A 21270-nucleotide genomic window follows, 5' to 3' on the forward strand; every position below is an offset into this window, starting at 1 on the left:
ATGACCTTTCAGCAGAACTCAAATCTGATGCAAGGTCATCTCAACCTGAAACGTTAACTCCTGTTTCTCTGCACAGATGCTGTCTGACTTGCTGAGCATTTCCAGCATTTTTGTTTTTATTTCAGATTTCCAGCATCCACAGTTTTTTGCTTTTGTGTTGTTGTAGCAAGTACTATCTCATTGGGAATTAATGAAATACCAGTTTAATTTTGATACAAAATAATGATGGAGAAAACAAATAGCAAATCATTTGAAGAATGAAATGTGGGAAATTTCCAATCTATTTAAGTACACAAAAGTAGATATGGCACATACTTTATAAATGACCACAATAATTTAGGGAATGAGGAAGGTATTTGCCTTTCTCCAATGCTAGATCTAGTATCAAAATAATTGCAAAATAATTGCATGGTAAAGTCAAAACTTTTAATATTAGAATCCACAGTGGGATCTCCACGTCAATAATTTCAGACCTTTCACACCCATTGTTGTGACAGATGTGTAATTAATGAAATCATTGCTTTTGGTTAATTCGTTCACCTCGACCTGGGTCATTAAGAACTTTCCCATTGAACTCCATGACATCGAAGTTATTCCCTTTTGGAAGTTGCAATGGAAACTGAATCACTAAATTTGAACTACCAAAGCATTTTCTTTCTTAGATTAAGTGTGTTGGTTTAAATGGTAAGGAAATTAGGGAAGGCAATTTTTTGCCTCTCTCGATTTCAAGAGCATGCCTGTATAATCCAGTGGAAAAATTGTCACTCTGGTACTTCTCCACTTTCACCTTCATTCAGTACAAATTGTTTGTTCAAGTAAAGAGCACAGCATGACTTTTTCAAAAATGTATTTCCTCACCCCAGAAAAATTTCTGCATTGACCTGGCCCACAGGCTCTCAGCACCATAAACAAGGCAAGTTACCTAAATCCATTTGTGTTCATTCAGAAATTCAGTTAGGATACGCCACCCAGTATCAGTTAGCTGTTAATGAGAATTTGCTAAGACACTTAACTGCAGCAAAATATCAGATTCAGGATATGGATAAGACTGCAATCTTAACACTTTCTAAAAATGTAGATATTTCACAAAAACAGCAATAATGCAGGTATCCGTGCCAACTTCCTATCTATCCAAATATAGCCAGAACATCTCTAGCAATGGCTTCTTTTCCAACCCCTGCACAGTTAATTCCAGAGTTGCCCTGTCCTCTTTGTCAACTACATGCTGCCTCTCAGTGACTTAACCTATGGACATGGAATCAGCCAATACACCTTCCAATGACATGTAGCTCTATTTCTCAACCACCTTTCAACTCAATCTGTATTGACAGAAAGCTTACGCAACATCCTGAATTTATATGCCCTCTCACTTGGGTCTCAACTCAAGTGAGGTGGGGGTGGGTGGGAGGGTCTGTGCGCTCACATGTGGGTAAGTGACTGGCGTTTAATTTGTGCTTTTTTCATCGGACAGAGTGGGAATCTCTGCCCTCACATAGAGCTGCTACCTTTCCACTGCTCCAAGATTTATTTGCATTCCATTTGTAAAAATATTTCAGGGATGCATGTCAAACTATTATCATAAAAGGAGAGCCATTCTTCTGACTCCAAAAATGCTCAAGATTCAAAAGCTGCCCTCTCAGTCCACACCAGGGCTCTACCTGACACCAATGGGGTCCTTGAGCAGGCCCCTGACCACTGTCGAGTTTTAGACAGGCTATCTCACATTTAAAAATTTAATAGTTCGTTACGCTTAACCTTTATAAAATGCTGAAATAAAAACAGAATTCTGGAAATACTCAACAGGTCAGGCAGCATCTATGTGGGAAGAGAAGCCATTACGTGTGATTTGCTGGCTACAATTACATATGTAAGAATGGAACCAGGATAACGCAGTTCCACCCAGCTGGACAACAGTGGGAGGCTTTGGAAGAGGATGGTTTGGTCAACTGTGTCAAAGGTTGCAAACAGGTCGACACAAGGAGGAATGGTTCACTTTTGTCACAGAATTAATATTTCAAGTTGGAGACAACTTTTTTTATTCATTCATGGGATGTGGGTGTCGCTGGCTAGGCCAATATTTATTGCTGATTCCTAACTGCCCTTGAGAAGGTGGTGGTGAGCTGCCTTCTTGAACCGCTGCAGTCCATGAGATATAGGCACACCCACAGTACTGTTAACACAGATTTAAGGTAACTGGCAAAAGGAGGATTGGCAACAGAAAGTGGTTAGGATCTGGTCTGCACTGCCGAACTGTGTGGTCGATTGTGTTCAAACAAGGCATTCAAGAGGGAATTGGATTGTTATCTGAAAAGGAACAATGAGCAGGGCTACAGGGAGAAATCAGTGGAATTGCACTAAGTAAATTGCTCCTATCAAGAGCCGGCCCAGGCACAATGGACTGAATGGCCTTCTTCTGTGTTAAAACAATTCTGTGATTCTGGGACCAAAGAGGGGAGTTGAGGAGAAATGTTGTTCCACGATTATTGGGACAGAGCAGGGGAATGGGATTCACTGGATGGTTCTACCGAAGAGCTGGCCCAGGCACAATGTCCTTCTGTGCTGCATCATTGCCTTAAACAAATCCATGCTGGTTGCCCCTTATTGACCCATGTTTCTCCAAGTGAGAATTAATTTTGTCCTTGACAATGGTAGTTTTCCCACCACTAATGTTACATCGATTGGACTGTAGTTATCAGGTTTATCCCTCTCCTTTTTGAACAGAGGTGTAACATTTGCAATCTCCCAGTCCTCTGGCTGCTATCCCCAGCCTTGTTTCCCTCAGGTGACTTGTTAATTTGAGGTGATGCAGATCTATTCAGCACCTTCTTTCTACCTTTTTTTCCCTATCCCTCCTCTACTGCAACATTAACTCATCCTTGTCTCTTGTGAGGACAGATGCAAAGTACTCGTTCAGTACCTGAGTCAGGTCCTCTGCCTCCACAAAAATATTTCCTCTTTTGTCTGTAATCAGGTACCCCATTCCTTTAACTATTCTTTTGTTTTTATAGAATATTTTTGGGTTCCCTTTAATATTATTTGCTAGTCTTTCCTCATACTCACTATTTATCCTCCTTATATCCTTTTACCATTTCCCCCTCTAATGAAATTGAGTTGTAATGTTTCTACTTGATAATTGTTGTATTCATTGGTTACATCTTATAACTCGGCTGACTGAGAATTATTTCCCCCTCTCCCACCCCCACCCCCAAATAGTTTCATGAAAGGATTTACAAAACTAAAATCTGTTACTACCAGTAATTAATTGTCTGACCAGTCCAAGAAGGCGGGTGTCAAACCAGGGGAAATTACTGGGAGCTTCCTAGTAATGAGATCACTTTAACTGGCATTACATGTAAATATATTAATGATGTTATCAGCAGGTTGTCCACAAGGAATTTAATATACAGCAAATACCAACAAGGTTATGAAAACTATAAACTGATGTTTCAGATGCGGTTTGTTGTATTTCTCTTTAATTAAAATCGCAGGTTGGCGCACCATAGTGGAAACTAGTTCATTGGTGTTTTACAAGTTACATACCATTTTTAATGTAGGGGATTTTAGAACCATCAAACCCTTAAAAACAGATTAATCATGTTTTTGTACTTTAGGAAAGTCCCATGAAATGAATAGCCCTCTCTTACTTCCTGTTTCCCCTTTCAACACTCCTCTCCTTATGATTGTGGTTTAGACGTTTGCTTCATTGACATTTTCAATGCACTGAATCAAATCAACCTTTTGATTAGAATTAATATTCTCCCAGCAGGGATCCATGCTGCGGGGCTGGAAATGGGGCTACAATATTGGAGGTCCAATTCTACTGCAATCCGGCTACAGGGAGATTCTGGGAACTAATTTTTCTTATTTTTCTTTCCCCAATTCATCTTATTCTGAAAACTATTATTGGTAGAAAGAACTATTATTTGTATCTCATCAACCAGAGTATTCTGGGTTCACTGATTTCCCTCTCCTGACATGCAAAGGAAGACTTGTCCTCAAGAGATTTAATAATATGTAATATAATCATGAAAAAAGCTGTGCATTAGGTTATATTGTTTAACATGGAGCTCACAAGTACACACCATCTCCATGCGAAGTTAATGAGATCATTCAAAAAAGATTCTTCCCAACGTGGTAAAATGTTGGTTATACTTTCATGAAAAGTTCGTATTTATAAAGTGGCCGAGCAAATAATTAAAACAATAATTTCAGCTACGTTCAGGTTCAGGGTGAATGGAGCTTGAGTCTCTTCCTCAAACAGCAGAATAGGAGCGTTTTCTCTTGGTGACACAATCAGCATCCTTCTTCTTCTCCTTAGGCTGTCCCATGGGACTTCCTTCCACTCCAGGGCTATGGGCCCCGAGGTGATTAAAAAATCCAATGCTGGATCCGCACACTCTACCTCGGGTTGGGCAGATGAGGTGGGTGGGTGGGATGCTCAGATTTTGGTACGCTCCTTCCATTGTTTGGGCTTGGCTCCACCTGGGGCTATTGAAGACAAAATGGTTGGCACCATGGTGGATGCTTCTTCACCAATTTGAACAATCTTGAGCAAGAGATTCCTGCAAATCAATGGGAATGTTGCATTTTTTCAGGGATGCTATGAGGACATCCCTGAAACGTCTTCTCTGCCCTCCTGGTAACTGCTTGCTATGATGAAGTTCAGAGTAGTGAACTTGTTTTGGGAGTCTTGTATCAGACCTGCGGACAATGTGTCATACTTGGGTAGTGGGGGCTTTTCTGAGGTTGGGGCGAAGCACCTTATTGGGTAATAGAGTAGAAGGAGCTTTGCTTCACATTTGGTTGTACTACAGCTCACCTGGGAAGGATTAATGCTGACACTGGGTGCTTGAAATCAGAGCTTTGTTTCTCTAAACTAACACTAATATTTGTCACCTCTTGGAGCTTAAAAAATGTTCTTCCTGCTACTTAAATTAAAAAGAGAAATTATGCAGATGCATTAAAAGCGAGTGCTCCTTTCTCTGCTTCATTATACAGGTCAATCAGCCACTATTCCCCCACGCAATCCTATATGCTTCGGAGACTTGGACAACCTACAGCAGGCACCTCAAAGCACTGGAGAAGTGCCAGCAGCGGTGCCTTCTCAAGATCGTAAAAATCCTGAGGCAAGAAAGGTGGTTCAAAAGCAGCCAACTCCCAAGCCAACTTTCCCAGCATTGAGGCACTAATCATTTAAAACCTGTTCCACTGGACAGAAAATGTTGTTTATGCGCCTGACACCAGACTCCTGGAGCAACTGCTCTACTTGCAACTTGGGCACAGTAGGAGACTCCCAGGATAGTGGAAATGCTTTAGGAATGTCCTCAAAGCATCCCTGAAGAGGTCAAAGATACCCATTGTCTCATGGGAGACACTGGCTTGTAACTGACCAAAATCAAGAACACTCATTCGGGGAGGCACTGAACACATTAAATGATTTTGTCAGGAAGGTGCAGAGGCAAAGCTGAGGCATTGGAGGGAGTGCAAAAACCTCCAAACAACTCATCTGCTCAACTCTTCAAGTACCACCTGCCCCACATGTGGCGAAGTCTGTAGATCGTGCATTGGACTTATCAGCCAGCTCAGGGCACATCCAACCAGAATGAAAGCAAGTCATCCTCAATCCCAAGGGACTGCCTAAGAAGAAGAGGAGGATAACAATTATATTACACATCCTGTGTAGTTCTTTCCCTTAATCTCTGTGTTGCAACCTCCTTTTCCCTTTCAAAAGTCCCAGCCTTTGACCACACTTTAGCTTTCCCCTGTATCCACGTTCTTTTTTCAATCCTATTTATTTCCACCTGGTTAAATATTGCAATGTCTTCATCACATGAAGAACCTTTTGGAAATGTAAGTTGTTGTTAATGTTGCCCACAGTTTAGCACAGTCCCAGCTTTAAAGGTTGTTTTGCTTGGTAATTAACAAGGAATCAATATGAAATGTGTACTTATCCTCAAAATTACATCAACTGATGGCAGTAATTTTCTTCAATTGAAGTGACGTCAAAGGCATTGTACACCTTCCAAGGTTAATATATTTTCTGATAAAGGATCATCAGTCTGAAACATTAACTCTGTTTCTCACTACAGATGCTGCAAGACTCGCTCAATATTTCCAGCATTTTCCTTTTTAATTCAATACTAAAGCAAATGTTTGGTTTCCACCAGGTTGCAGAAGTTACATGCGATCTGGGTATCTGTAAAGTGGCTCATTACCAGATTTGACACCATTGCTCAGTGTAAGTCTCCACTCCAGATTTCCAATGATATGGGGAAATTGCCGCATAAAGAGCCTGCTAGAAATATACATTCTCTAAGATGCAAGAACCCAGTAGGAAAGGTAAATCAACCATAGCTAATAAAAGAAGTTAAAGATTGCATTAGGTGAAATCAAGCAGCATATAAGTTTTCTGAAAACAGCAAACCTGAGGATTGGGAGCAATCTGGAATCCAGCAAAGGGGGACCAAGAAACTGACAACGAAAGGGAAAAGAGAATATGAATGCAAGTAAGTGAGAAACAAAGGTGGACTGTAAAAGCTTCTTTAGGTATGTGAAAATGAAAATATTAGCATGGATAAATGTGGATCCAATACAGGCAGACACAGGAGAATTCAAATAGAGAATAGGGAAATGGTGGAGAAACTAAACAATTATTTTGTGTGTCTCTTCACGGAGGAAGATACAGAAAATCTCTCAGAGATAATAGGGAACCAAAGGAGTTGTGAAAATGAGGAACTGAAAGAAAGTAGTATTAATAAAGAGGTAGTGCTCAAAAAATTAATTGGATTGAAGGTTGATAAATCCCCTGCACCAGATGAGCTACATTCTAAAGTGTTGAAGGTGATGGTTGTAGAGATAGTGGATGCATTGGTGGTTCTATAGATTCTGGAAAAGTTCCTGTAGACTGGAAAGTAGCAAATGTAACCCCACTATTTAAGAAGGGAGGGAGGGAGAAAATGGAGAACTGCAGACCTGTTAGTTTGATGGCAGTAGTGGCGAAAATGTTAAAATCTATTCTAAAGGGTGTGATAACTGCACACTTAGAAAATAATGATATGATTGGGCAGAGTCAACATGGATTTATGAAAGGGAAACCATGTTTGACAAACCTGTTGGAGTTTTTGAGGGTGTTATCTATAGCATAGATAAAGGAGAACCAGCGGATTTTCAGGAGGCTTTTGGTAAGGTCCCACACAGGATGTTAGTAAACAAAATTGGGGGAATTGGGGGTGATATACTGGTATGGATTGAGAATTGGTTAACAGGCAGGAAACACAGAGTAGGAATTAAATGGGTCATTCTCAGGATGACAGGCTGTTACTAGTGTACCACCTGGATCAGTGCTAGGGCCACAGCTGTTGGATGAGGGGACCCAAATGTAATATTTCTAAATTTGCTGATGACACAAAACTAGGTGGGAATGTGAGTTGTGAGGAGGATGCAAGGAGGCTTGAGGGGGATTTGGACAGGTTAAGTGAGTGGGCAAGAATATTGCAAATGGAAAGTAAATTGAATAAGTGTGAAGTTATCCACTTTGGTAGAAAACACAGAAAGGCAGAGTAATGCTTAAATTGTGAGAAGTTGGGAAGTGTTAATGTCTAAAGGGACCTGGGTGTCCTTGTTCATGAGTCACTAAAGGCAAGCATGCAAGTGCAGCAAGCAATTAGGAAGACAAATGGTATTTTGGCTTTCATTGCAACAGGATTTGAGTACAGGAGTAAAGATGTCTTGCTGCAATTATATACAGCCTTTTACCTGCAGTATTGTGTACAGTTTTGGTCTCCTTATCTAAGGAAGGATATACTTGCCATAGAGGGACTACAATGGATGGTCACCAGATTAATCCCTGGGATGGCAGGATTGTCTTATGAGGAGAAATTGAGAAAATTGGGCCTGTATTGTCAAGAGTTTTGAAGAATGAGAGGTGATCTCATTGAAACTTATAAAATTCTTACAGGGTGTCAGGGTAGTTATGCATACAATGTTTCCCCGGCTGGTGAGTCTGGAACCATGGATATAGTCTCAGAATAACGGGCAGGCCATTTAAGATGGAGATGAGGAGGAATTTCTTCACTTGGAGGGTGGTGAATCTTTGGAATTCTCTACCCCAGAGGGCTATCCCAGAAGTTTAATCACTGAACATGTTCAAGACAGAAATCTATAGATTTCTGGATGCTAATGACATCAAGGGATATGGGGATCGTGGGGATGAATAGCATAGAAATAGATGATCATCCATGATCTGTAGAGCACGCTTGACAAGCCAAATAACCTTCTCCTGCTCCGACATTCCTATGTTCCTTCAACTGCAGGTCCACGCAAGACAGCAAGATCTGGCCATCAGGATCATCTGGATATGGCTGGACGGAGGAGACTGATGAAGTGGATTATGTACAGGACAAGCCGGTATAGTAAATGTTCTGTGTAAAGTTGAATGGCATGGAGAGAATTTCAGGAGACGGTACAATTTGTGAAGTGGAAGTTTCTTATGGATATTTCAGGGCTTTGTGCCAATGAGAAAGTCTATCTGAATGCGGGTAAGATTGGGCAGCATTGCTCCATATTCTTGAGCCTCCTTAATATGCTTGGTGGAATTAGGGCCATGTGAGACTTTCAGCCTATGGATGGCTTTGGCCACAAGCTGAATGTAGTGCCAGGACATTTGGGCTGCCAATGTCACCAGTGATATCCCTGACGATGGCTACCTTCACAGCCAGGAGCCTCCTTACCAGCCACATGTCACCATATCATCATGTTGAAGTTTGAATTTCGAAACAGTAGCTGCATCGAACAGCCGCCATGGAGGACAGCTCTTGCTGGAGACAAACATGTTCCAAGACTGCAGCTCTGTTAGAAGTCAAGGAGGTGATCTTTCCACATGCCTTTATGAATGCCATAGTTTAGACCTAAGCCTGAAGAAAATATCACCAACACTTACGCCACTTGGGAACAAGTGTGGTTTAAGTTTCAAATGTTGCACAATAATCTAGGCTGACACTCCAGCGCATTAGAAGGGAGTGCTGCACTGTCTTTCTTTTGGATGAGATGATAAACTAGTTACGAAAGATACAATGGCAATAATTTGAAAAAGAGCGGGGGGGTGGGGGGGGTGACAGTGCGCATGGTGGTTATCACTGGTCTCCTGACCTTTTTAATACCCCTCAAAGTTCAGTTGAAGGGCCACGAGGACTCGAAACGCCAACTTTTTTCTTCTCCGCCGATGCTGCCAGACCTGCTGAGTTTTCTTCCAGGTAATTCTGCTTTTGTTTCGGATTTCCAGCATCCGCAGTTTTTTTTGTTTTTAATCACACAAAAAAAAGGTTATCCGGTTGGCATTCATGGGAGCTTGCTGTGCGTAAATTGGCTGCCAGGTTTCAACAGAGACTACCGTCAAAACTACCTCACCGACCGTAAAAGCGCTTTGGGAACGTCCTGCGGACGGTGAAAGGAGCTATACGAATGTAAGTTCTTTCTTATCCGGGGAGACCTGTAAAACCCGTTAATTTTGGGAGGGCTGTTTTTTTTTAAAAAAAAAACTTCAGCTACAGGAAGTTCCTGTTCCAAAATGTGAACGTTTGAAGCGGAAGCACTTCATACCGTGGAACGAACATTTTAGGTAAAGTAGGTGACCTTTATTTATTTACCTTTCCCCTCACGAATGTTTAAATGGAGCGATGTCGAATAGAGAATTTCCAACAGCGGCCTACTGGGTTTTTAGAAGGAAAGCCGACCACCTTTCCCACACCGTAAACGCGAGCGGCTAATTCATTGCCGCGCTTTAAACTAAATAACGTCATAATAATAATAATAATAATATACTTAACAATACAGTGGGGTTTATTTTGGCGGAGGTTTTGATCGCCGTTCGCCCTGGCGGGTTTCCGTCCCGGAGAGCCGTTACTCGTTTGAATTTGAAAAGAGGCAGCGTTCCAACGGTCGCCCAGGAAGGCCTGGCATTTGTGCAAAACCTTCCCTAAAGTATAAAGGATGCTGTTTCAGTTAACCGAGCGTTGGCTTGGCTGCTTTTAAATTTAAATTTAATAATAAACTTAAATTATAACGTTTAGAAACCAAAAAAAAAAAAATGCTCTTGGAAGCTGAACCCCTGCCTCTCTGCCCTTTTGTCTATTTAATTTCGATTCGGCTGATAGTTCCCGATCCCATCCTCTCTCTCTCTCTCTCTCTCCCATTCTTCCAAACGGCGAGCAGTTCATATATAACATTCAATGTTCACTGATGTCCCCTCAGACTCTTCTTTTCATACGGAGGATTTTACCTGAGCAGCAACAAGTTCCTGTCGAATATTCATTCACTTGAAACCTTGACACGGGAAGTCAGGTTTGCGAAATATTTCAGATCCGGATGACTTTTTTTTTTGTGTTTTTAGACGTTAAGTCTGACTCTTTGTTTGGGAAGTTCAGCGGGCGAAATGCTGTCCCATATTATTTGCCAGCGTTTCAGATCAGGATATGTTTTGTGGTTTTGGATTTGAAGTACAACTTGATTTTTCAGCCGGGAAAAAAGGATGATATCCTGTATTATTTTCTGTGCGTGGCTTTCATAGAAAACTTTCCTAAATATTTCTATTTTAAATGTGTATGCAATGATCGTTTTGGAGGTTTTCTTTAGTTTTCAGACTGACTCAGTTTGAGCAGGCCTGAGCCTCCTTAAAAAGTAAGAGGGAATAATTTGACAAGGAAATATTCAATGAACAGCATGACACTAGGAAGTTCTGAGGAACAAAGGGACCTTGGCATGTGTGTCCATAGATCTCTGAAGGCGGAGGGGCATGGTAGTGGGGTGGTGAAAAAGGCAGATGGGACACTTGCCTTCATCAGTCGAGGCATAGATTACAAAAGTAGAGAGGTCATGTTGGAGCTGTATAGAACCTTGGTGAGGCCACAGCTGGAGTACTGTGTGCAGTTCTGGTCGCCACATTATAGGAAGGGTGTGATTGCACTGGAGGAGGAGTGCAGAGGAGATTCACCAGGATGTTGCCTGGGATGAAACATTTAAGTTACGAAGAGAGGTTGGTTAGACTTGGGTTGTTTTCGTTGGAGCAGAGAAGACTGAGGGGGCGACCTGATCGAGGTGTAAAAGATTATGAGGGGCATGGACAGGGTGATAGGGAGCAGCTGTTCCCCTTAGTTGAAGGGTCAGTCACAGGGGGCATAAGTTCAAGGTGAGGGACAGGAGGTTTAGGGGGGATGTGAGGAAAAACTTTTTTTACCCAGAGGGTGGTGACGGTCTGGAATGCGGTGCCTGGGAGGGTGGTGGAGGCGGGTTGCCTCACATCCTTTAAAAAGTTCCTGGATGAGCACTTGGCACGTCATAACATTCAAGGCTATGGGCCAAGTGCTGGTAAATGGGATTAGGTAGGTAGGTCAGGTGTTTCTCACGTGTCAGTGCAGACTCAGTGGGCCAAAGGGCCTCTTCTGCACTGTGATTCTGTGAATAACACATTTGTTTTTAAAATGTTATTTTCTTCCTTTCCCTTTTGGGGCCTTATGTCCCTAATGTGACTGCTGGCGAATTCTGAGAGATTTTGTACAGCAGCGAAAAAAGTGGAAGAAATTGACTGCCCTGTTTTCTCTTTCTCTCTTGTTGAATGTGCCTTCCTTCTGTTCTTTGGCTCATCATTATGCCACAGTTAAGATACTAGATTTGTGTAGGTACTGCAGTGAAAAACTTTTATGTTCTTTCCTAACTTGGCAAGGGATAAGAACCAGGATGTAACATAAAAAAATTGCAATTATATAACACTTCTCATGACCACCTCAAAGTACAAAAGCAGAAAATGCTGGAAAAACTCAGCTGGTCTGACAGCATCTGTGCAGAGAGAAACAGAGTTGACTTTTCGAGTCCGTATGACCCTTCTTCAGAGTGCTGAGGAAGGTTTATATGGACTCAAAACGTCAACTCTGTTTCTCTCTCTACAGATGCTGTCAGACCTGAGTTTTTCCAGCATTTTCTGTTTTTGATTCAGACTTCCAGCATCCGCAGTATTTTGCTTTTGTCTCAGACATCTCAAAATGCTTTACAGACAATTATGTTGAAGTGTAGTCACTATTATAATGGAGGAAACATGGTAGCCAAATTACACACAGCAAACTCCCACAAATAAGAGTGTGATGATGATCAGATAATGTATTTTTTGTGATATTGATTGAGGAGATAAATATTGGCCAGGACACACCCTGCTCATCTTCAAAATAATGCCATGGGATCTTTTACATCCACCCGATCAGGCAGATTAAATCAATTTAAAGTCCAGTCCTAAAGACACCACCTCCGACAGTGCAGTGTTCTCTCAGTACTGCACTGGAGCGTCAACCTTGATTTTTGTGCTTAAACCCTGGAATGGCTTTCAAAAGGAATTGGATAATTATCTGAAGAGAAAAATTTTGCAGGGCTACAGGGGAAGGGTAAGGAGTGGGTTTAGTTAAATTGTTCTCACAGAGCATCGACACAAACACATTCGGTTAAATAGCTGCCTCCTGTGCTGTACCATGCCATGATTCCGCGGTCCTAATTTTGTGATACACCTGTTAGAATTGCAGTGTTCTGTGCTGCTGTGCTTTCTTGTACTAATGTACTAACTGATTGGGCACCAGTTAATGTGTAAATGTCAATCCACATTTTTCAGGAAGAAATTTAACAGATTCTCATCTATGATTTATGATGGTGTAATGAAACAAAATAAAACCTTTCTTTTTATATAATCAATTCTCTTGAGGTCTTTATGACTCACTGGTCTTTGCGCATAAGAAGGTTAGTAAGGAAAGGCAAGTGTGTGCTTTTAGCTTGCTCACTCCTATACGTGGTACAGCCTTGTAGAATTGTTCCTATGGGCTTTTTTGTATCATATCTTCCATTGTCTAACCTTTAAATTTACACCCTATCTTGCGTGAGTCTGTGGGTGGTCTGGTATTGGAGGTATGCAGACACATAGAGCTGTATTTAATGGAGGCAATGAGGGGGTATCGTCTGCTGTCTGAAGAGCTGGTGAGAGTCTCATGTTGCCTCTTTTTGGGGGGGCCTGCAGCATTAAATATCAATCAGACAATTAACTAGGCAACAGCTAGCATTCCACAGAACTAGAGACTCCGGGGGCAGAAGTCCTACCAGCCTGCCGAGAGTTGCCGGCCAATCAGAGGTCGACAGCTCTTCAGTGTGCAGCAGCATCACCAGGTAGGTGGTGGCTGCTGCTGGTACTGCACCCACCCGGGGCCTAGGATTGCCATGGATCCAGCACAAGTGAGTGATGGCGGGAGGAGAGTTGCAGGGGAGGAGGGAGGATAGTTGGCAGCAAGGGCAGGGGATGGCTCTCAAAGGGTTCCCCTCCCCCCTTTCCTGATTCCAGTTCTGTTGGAAGCCTGCAAGGTTTGCTTTTTAGGCTCCCTGTATGGTGAGTGCCCCACCTGGACCTTTGATGAATATCAGCAGGAAGGCTGTACACAAACCTTCGCACCACAGACTTAATCAGGACAGTGGTGGGCAGGCAGCACGGTTCCCACTAGCCACCCTCCCACCCAATTAAATGTCCCTCTGCAATGAACTGTCCATCGGAGAGGGCATTAGATTCTGCCCATGGTACCCCTGCAGTTGGAAAACATTCTGTAATATAAAACAAAAACAGAATTACCTGGAAAAACTCAGCAGGTCTGGCAGCATCGGCGGAGAAGAAAAGAGTTGACGTTTCGAGTCCTCATGACCCTTCCACAGAACAGAAGGGTCATGAGGACTCGAAACGCCAACTCCTTTATTCTCCGCCGATGCTGCCAGACTTGCTGAGTTTTTCCAGGTAATTCTGTTTTTGTTTTGGATTTCCAGCATCCGCAGTTTTTTGTTTTTATCTCTGTAATATAAAGGGCCTCCATTGGCCTGATTACAATTTCTGTCCAGCCACATGACTAGCAGCAGCAAGAGGACAGTTAAATAGGAAAATGATGCTTAAAGTTCATCAACCACTGATCATAAGCACCTCCCCACCCCTGCAACCCAATGATCTATACAATGTGAAAGTGCTTATTATACTAACACACTTCATTCTCATAGCTCTCCAGTTCTTGCTGTGTTCCTGTGCCTATTCATTTTCAGGTCTAATGCATAGTGTTATTTGACTCAAGCAACAATAATTGCTTTAGAAAGCAATCTGTTTATTCATTTAACAAGCTAACAAGAACCCTGGAAAGCATGTGTAAAAAGGGGATTCACATTGATGATGCATTTTTAAGTAGTTGTCCAAAAGAGGCAAGTTGCTGGGAAACGTAACCAGCATGGTAGCCACTGTAAAAAGCAGATCTTATTTAACCTGCCAATAGACTATTTTATAAGTTTCGATGTTTAATCTAGATCATTCCTTGGTTAATTCCTATTATCTTAACATCAACAATTTACGTTGGGCATGTGACATTTCATTCGGCTGCATCCCAGTGACTGCAAAGACTCACAAAGGAACTGGATTTGGGCACTCATTCCCATGAGCTGCCCTGCCAAATTATCAGCTATGAGAGCTTTGCCATCTTAACTTCAATATTCTCCAGTATTTCTTAATATCTTTCTCTTCATAGATAGAAATTTGAATCTTCCTTTTCAACATCTCAACTGATTGGGATGTGGCATATGAAATTTGCAGCAATGACAGCCAATTTTAACTTGTATTATTTTCTAATTTATATTTTGAATACAAGGTGATTGTGTTGTTAGTTACTTCCAGGCAGTTGGACATATGCTAATTTGTAGGAATTATGCTATATTTTAATATAAAAAAGCTCACTTTCTGTTAGTTACCTTTGTTTCTTTATATTTTATGAAAAAAAATACAGGTTTCAGTTCTGGGGCCACTTCAGTTCACAGTGTATATCAGTGATTTAGAAACTACATAGAACTTATAGCACAGAAACAGAACATCTGCCTGACTCCACAGAAAGTTGTCCCCCATTCCACCTTCCCCATCTTAACCTTTCACCCAATCTTTCTATTCCCTTTTCTAACGCACACTTGCCTAGTTTCGCTTTGAAAGTATCTAACCTATCTAACCACTTCCTATGGTAGCAAATTCCGCATTCTAACTACTTTTGGTAAAGAAATATCTCTTCATTTCTCCGTTGAATTTATTGATAACTATCTTGTATTTCTAGCCCCTAGCTTTGGATTCTGCCACAAGTGAAAGCATTCTCTCCATATCTACCTTGTCCAGCCCATTCCTGATTTTAAAGGCCTCTGTCGGGTCACTTCTAAGCTGCCTTACTAACAAAAAATGTTACAAAATATTTGATTTTTCCCAAAAGCTCTAAACTCAATTCTGGGACCACTCTAGTAACTTGCTTTTGATTTACTTACTGCAGGGTTGATGTCCTGTAGGATTTTTAAACCCTGCACCCCTTGCAGAGGGTAGTTTATGGCCCTGAATCTGCCATAACTGAAACAGCAATAAGCCTAGATTTCTCACAGTAATCTTGTTTATTTGCCATTACATATAACACGGATAACTAACCGTATATGATCTGCCTTGGAGTTTTCAAGAGTACTTAGTTGATCAGACTGGTGAACGCTGGAGGGCAGGAGCTGATTCTCCTTCCAGTGGATCTGAACAATAGCAACTTGCACTAATATAGCACCTTTGATATAATGAAATGTCCCAAGATACTTCATAGGAGCATTTTAAAACAAACTGAGGTACATAAGGAGATATTAGATCAAATGACTAAAAGCTTGGTGAGAAAGGTAGGTTTTAAGAAATGCCTTAAAAGAGGAAAGCGACGTAGGGAAGCAGAGATGTTTAGGGAGCTTAAGGCCCAGGAAACTGAAGGCTCAGCCACCAATGATGGAATAATTTAAATCCAGGAAGTTCAAGAGACCAGAATTAGAGGAGCACAGATATCTTGGAGCATTGAGGGGCTGGAAGAGATTACAGAAATGTGAAGGGGCAAGGAAGGATAGGAAAACAAAGATGAGTATTTTTTTAAAAATACATTGCTTGACTGGGAGCCTATGTATGCTAGCAGGCACAGGGGTGATAGGGGAATAAGACTCAGTGCGAGTTAAGATGCGGGCCGCAGAGTTTTGGATGAGCTTAAGGTGACAGAGGATAGAATGTGGACAACAACTAGAAGTGCATTATAATCATCAAGTCTAGAGGTAATGAAGACATGAATGAGATTTCAACACAAGATGAGTTAACACACATGAAACCTGGTAATGTTACGGAGGTGAAAATAGGGGGTCTTAGTGATGGCTTGCACATGAAGCCAGAAGCTCATCTTAGTCAAATGTGATACCAAGGTTGTGAACACACTGGCTTAATCTCAATCTGTTACCAGGAGGAGGGATGGAATTGGTAGCTAAGGAACAGAGTTTGGAGTGGAGACTGTAAACAACAGCTTCAGTCTTCCCAATATTTAACTGGAGAAAATTTCTTTTCATCCAGTACTGGATGTCAGACAAATTTAGCAACAGTAGGGAGTTGAAAGGGGTGGTGATCAGGTAGCGCTGAGTCTTGGCAGCATATATGTGAAAACAAATGCTGTGCTTTCGGATAATGTGGCTGAGAGGCAGCTTGTAGATGAGAACTAGAAGGTGGCCATGGATAGATTCTTGGGGGACAGCAGAGATAACAGTGCAGGAACAGGAAGGGAAGTCATTGCAAATGACAAGAATGGAACCAGGTGAGAGCAGTCCCAACAAACTGGACAACAGTGGAGGGGAGTTGGCAGAGGATGGTGTGGTCAACCATGTCAAAGGCTGCAGACAGGTTGAGAAGGACAAGGAGGGAAACTTAACCCTTGTCATAGTCATATGGAATGTCATTTGTGACTTTGGTAAAAGCTTTCAGTGCTGTGGTAGGAGTGGATTGGAGGGATTCAAAGGGTTCCAGGAAAGATGGGAGTGGACAGTGATCATTTGAGGAGGATGAGAGGCAACAATGCATTCAAGGACTTTGGTGAGTAAAGGGAGGTTGGAGGTGGGTAGGTAGTTTGCATGGAATTTGGGGCGGAAACTATTGAAAGATGTAATTTTAGGGCTAGGGTAAGGAACAGCATTGGAGAAAGTTGGCCAGGTGGGCTAGTGGAAGCGAGGGATGTGTCAGAGGCTGCTGTTCGGCTGGTCTCTATCTTTGTGCAAAAGTAGTTCATGAGCTCCTTGCTCTTGTTGGAGTTGACAGGGGAGAGGGATTTAAGATGATTTAAAAGCAAATTACATGTGCTTAAAGTGGGCATTAATATGTTCTATGACTGAAATACTTGTTAATTGGTGCAATTTTGAAAAGACGACAAATGAGTGAAAGACCTTGGCAATGCAGTACCATTTACCCCATGTCATCATTCTATGATTTGAGGGACTGGGCAAACTTCTCTGGATTTTCTTTTAGATGTTATAGAATCTCAATCAATTCCTTTTTCATTTGAATGCATGCTATAAAGATTACTTGGCAACTAGCCCTAAACTTCAGTCTAGACAGAAAGCATGGCTTTGTAATAACGCTCAGCTACCTTTGTGACACTTGAGTAGGCCACTTAGTCTGCTCAGTGGCTTACCTTGATATATTATTCATGATCTGATGTTCTGTTGAAGGGTCATGTGGACTCGAAACGTTGACTGTATTCCTTTCCGCAGATGCTGTCGGACCTGCTGAGTTTTTCCAGGTATTTTTGTTTCTGTTCACTTATAACCTGTTCAGAAGATAAGAGTCAATTTAATCCCATCAGCATGATCGAGTTTGAGCCTTAAGTCCCAAACATGGATATGGTAAGTTTACTAATTGCTCCACCAAGTACTTTGACATTGTTATAAAGTCATGTGCTATAATTCCTAAGGAAAAACATTACTGGTGAAAGTAGAACACACTTGGCCTAAGCAGATCTTCTTTTGAGGCTGAAAAAACAATTGAGGATAAAATGAATAAGTGTTGTTAAATCATCTTCCTGGTAACACACAACTTTATATTGTTTACATGCTGAGTTACATTTTAAGCAAGTAGATTCTTAACCATCATAGAAGAGTTTTTCTCCCATCCTTGGGCTTGAATCAAGCAAAACCAAAGGGTAGTATGCTGAGCTACTTTGTCATTCCATTCCCTTTCCTTAAACTCTTAAAAAAAAAAAAAATTATAATTAATTTATTAATTTTAATTCATATTTTAATACTGTAAAAACTGTAGAGTTTTTGTTACCTTTAGTCATCAAAATTATTAGTTTGTGAGAGAGGAAGGAGGGTTTGGATGAAACTATGACTTTCTACAGAAGTTGGGAGTTTCTGTGCTAGTTTTCAGGGGTTTTTTTTAGGTTTTGTGTCCACAGTGGAGAACTGCATTCCACTTTAAATTCAGTATTTCTATTCATACGGAGCATCAATGGGAACTTTTTTCCTTTTAGAATTAAAGTAAAATTCCTTGTATGAATATTTTTTTGTGAAGTGCTATATATTAGCTCACAAAACTAGGGCTATGTGGTCCTGTTCCATTGTGTTCTGCCAAAAAAAGGCTGTATAAAGTTTACAACTCTCATTTTTAATCTTAAACCTCACAGCCAGTTTGAAACCCTGTTCCTGTAGTCTTGTCTTTGCCATTCCTTAGTCCAGTTTTCTGTCTAGTTACACAGCCACTCATACCATATCATATATCATATGATATCATATATCATATCTTAATAATATGCACGTATGTGGGCGTGTTAAGCAGATTGTCCCTGTCATGGTAGGCTTCCAGACCAGACAGCTTCTTTGAACCGACTGCTTGACGCACTAATTTCTGTAAACTGTATGCAGGTAGTGATTTTTGTGGTGGTTTTAGGGGAACCTTTTTGCATTGTTCCTGTTTGCAAATCAGTGAGTACACTGATCTTACTCCATGATGTTAGAACCATGTTGCCATGAGAATTCAGCAGTTCCCTCAATCAGTAGCTAAACCATACACTAGAGGACTGTCTTGGATTTGATACCCAGTCAGTGCTGAGTTGGCTAGGATGGCATTAAGGGCACTGCAGTTTGAGCTCTCAACATCTCTAGCTTGGGGAGGGGAAATAGCAGCTAACATTTCCAATGCTGTCTCTGTCCAGCAATTCCTGCTGGTTGAATAGCCTGCCAGCACTCACTAGCTAAATTTACACATGAAGAATGGATGATTGGCAGGATATTGAAGAGTGGTTGCTGCCCATGGATCTGGATCTGAGCAATCAGTCAACACTATCAGGAGAGAGGGAAGGAAACTGGGGGAAAACAAAAAGAATGTTGAATCCATAAGTTATATATTTGACACACAGATGCAGCAAACACCCATTAATTTCTGGCATTTCAACTGATAATATTACAAAACTATTACCGTAACATGGATGGGATTGCCAGGCTGTTGGGGATCTTACCCACTGGTTGGAGAACCGGTGGGGAACCCCCATCAGTTCAGTGGGAAAGGCCCGACAGAATCAAATGCCCTTCAGGCCTCCACCACAATTGGGGTCCCTAGTGGCAGAAACCCCGCCTGCTGAGAGCTGCCAGCCAATCAGAGGCCAGCAGCTATCCATTGCCGTGAGCAAGAGGAGTGGCAGCTGGTGGCATTGCACCCCAGGATCATCATAGGACCCTAGACCAAAGCTGAATGAAGGTGAGGTGGGGTTGCAGAATTATGGAGCAAGGGCAGGTAGTGGCTTTCAGCACCCCACCTTTCCAGTGCCTGGTCCCTCAATCAGGTTACAAGGGACTCCCTCAGGAGGTCACTGACAAACCCAACAAGGTTTGCTGGGCTGCCTTCTGAGGGCATGGGAAAGCCGTGCGGCTCCCATAGGGTACGGTGGGCTCAGGGATAATGGGCATGAATTGGCTCATTAATGACGTTACGCCAGCAATGGCCAGGAATCCTGCATCAGCCCCTTTCACATTCCGACTTAACTGGGAAGGTTTTGATGCTGCCGGGCGACTGACACACAGCCTTTCCTGCGATTAAATAGGCCCGGCCATCATGTTTCCCATTGCGATAGGCTGCATTAAATCCAGCCCATAATTGTGTTTTTATTTTAATAAATATGTTTATACCATTGTGCTTAAATGCAAAATTTAGTTCGATATGATCTTTGGGGTACAATATTTTCAGTTAATGTAAGTCAGAAAAATTAGTTGTACTCTATCGACTTATATATCATCTGTAAAACGTTGAGGAAATTGTGGAGCAATTTAGGTGAAAACAGGGACTGGAGAGTGACAGCCTGTGCTGTTCCACTGTGAAGATTTGAAACATTTTCAGAAGTATTTTTTGCCTTTTTTTGTTTTCCATTAGTTGGAGATTTTGTGCTGTGTTCTTGTATGTCTAAAATATTGGGGCAATTGGAATTCCATATACTTGTCATTCTGGGAGGAGGAATAAAGGATGATTGTCAGGAAACTGAGTCTTTTCACTAGCAACTGTGCCCACCTGCTGGTAACCACCACTTTGCACATTTATAGTTAGTAAACAACTACTGGTGTCAAGCAGTGGTAGAATTAGGATCAAAAGCATGGTTGAAAAAGTAAGCTTTTTTGAGAATGCTATTAAGGCAGAGATGGAAATTGCAAGGTGGATGATTTGGGAGAAAGACCTCCACACTATAGAGTCCTGTCAATAATAGTAGGGTGGAGCAAAGAAGAGCTGTCCAAGAAGCTAGAGTTGGAGGACACAGGCTTTAGGGAACTGCAAAGGTTAAAATGGTGTGCCCATGAAGAAATTTATAAACCAGAACCTAATCAGTAACAAAGAGTCAATGCTGTAAAGCTCAAAATAAATTGTTCCATGTTTGGATGGACAAAATCTATAACTACACAAATGGATGTTTCTCTCAGCCTAAATGAACACAGCATGAAAATATAATTTGCTCACCATTATACTACATTGGTGACAACACTGAGAATGTTGAAATATCCTCACCTTTTTAGTTTATCAATTGAAATTAAAAGAAAGATTGATATAAAGGAGTTTGTAAGTAACAAGTATTATTTTATTAAACAAGAAATTCAACTCCAGCAGTGTCATGATAAGGATGCAAATTTGCTGTGTTGGTTGTTCCATTGACCCAGTCTTAAGTTCAATAAATGATTGTGCATTAATTTTCATATTCTCTGATTAAGTTAAAATAGAAATTTCTGTACTCTCTGACAAGCCAAATAACATTTACTGGTAACCGTGTCAATTTGGTTAGTGTAGGTGTGTGATACTACAGAATCATTAAGAATTTCCAGATTTGTCATCTTGGATTTTTTTTAATCCACAGCTGAACTATAAAGTTTACTTCTGGGTGAAAACCT

The 21270-nt window shown here is 41.4% G+C and overlaps 1 protein-coding gene across 7 annotated transcripts in view; it reads left to right on the forward strand.

The window, feature by feature from the left end:
* Nucleotides 1–9340: 9340 nt before the first annotated feature.
* The window catches only part of traf1 (TNF receptor-associated factor 1), a 44261-nt gene continuing 32331 nt past the window's right edge, over nt 9341–21270 (forward strand). For 2 of the 7 annotated variants that reach the window (XM_041193100.1, XM_041193106.1), the window contains exon 1: nt 9472–9621. The gene's annotated coding sequence lies outside the window, so the exon portion shown is untranslated. The other 5 variants (XM_041193104.1, XM_041193102.1, XM_041193103.1 and 2 more) reach the window with 5 other exon arrangements.

This window comes from Carcharodon carcharias, chromosome 8, assembly GCF_017639515.1.
Source record: "Carcharodon carcharias isolate sCarCar2 chromosome 8, sCarCar2.pri, whole genome shotgun sequence".
In the NCBI taxonomy this organism is placed as follows: domain Eukaryota; kingdom Metazoa; phylum Chordata; class Chondrichthyes; order Lamniformes; family Lamnidae; genus Carcharodon; species Carcharodon carcharias.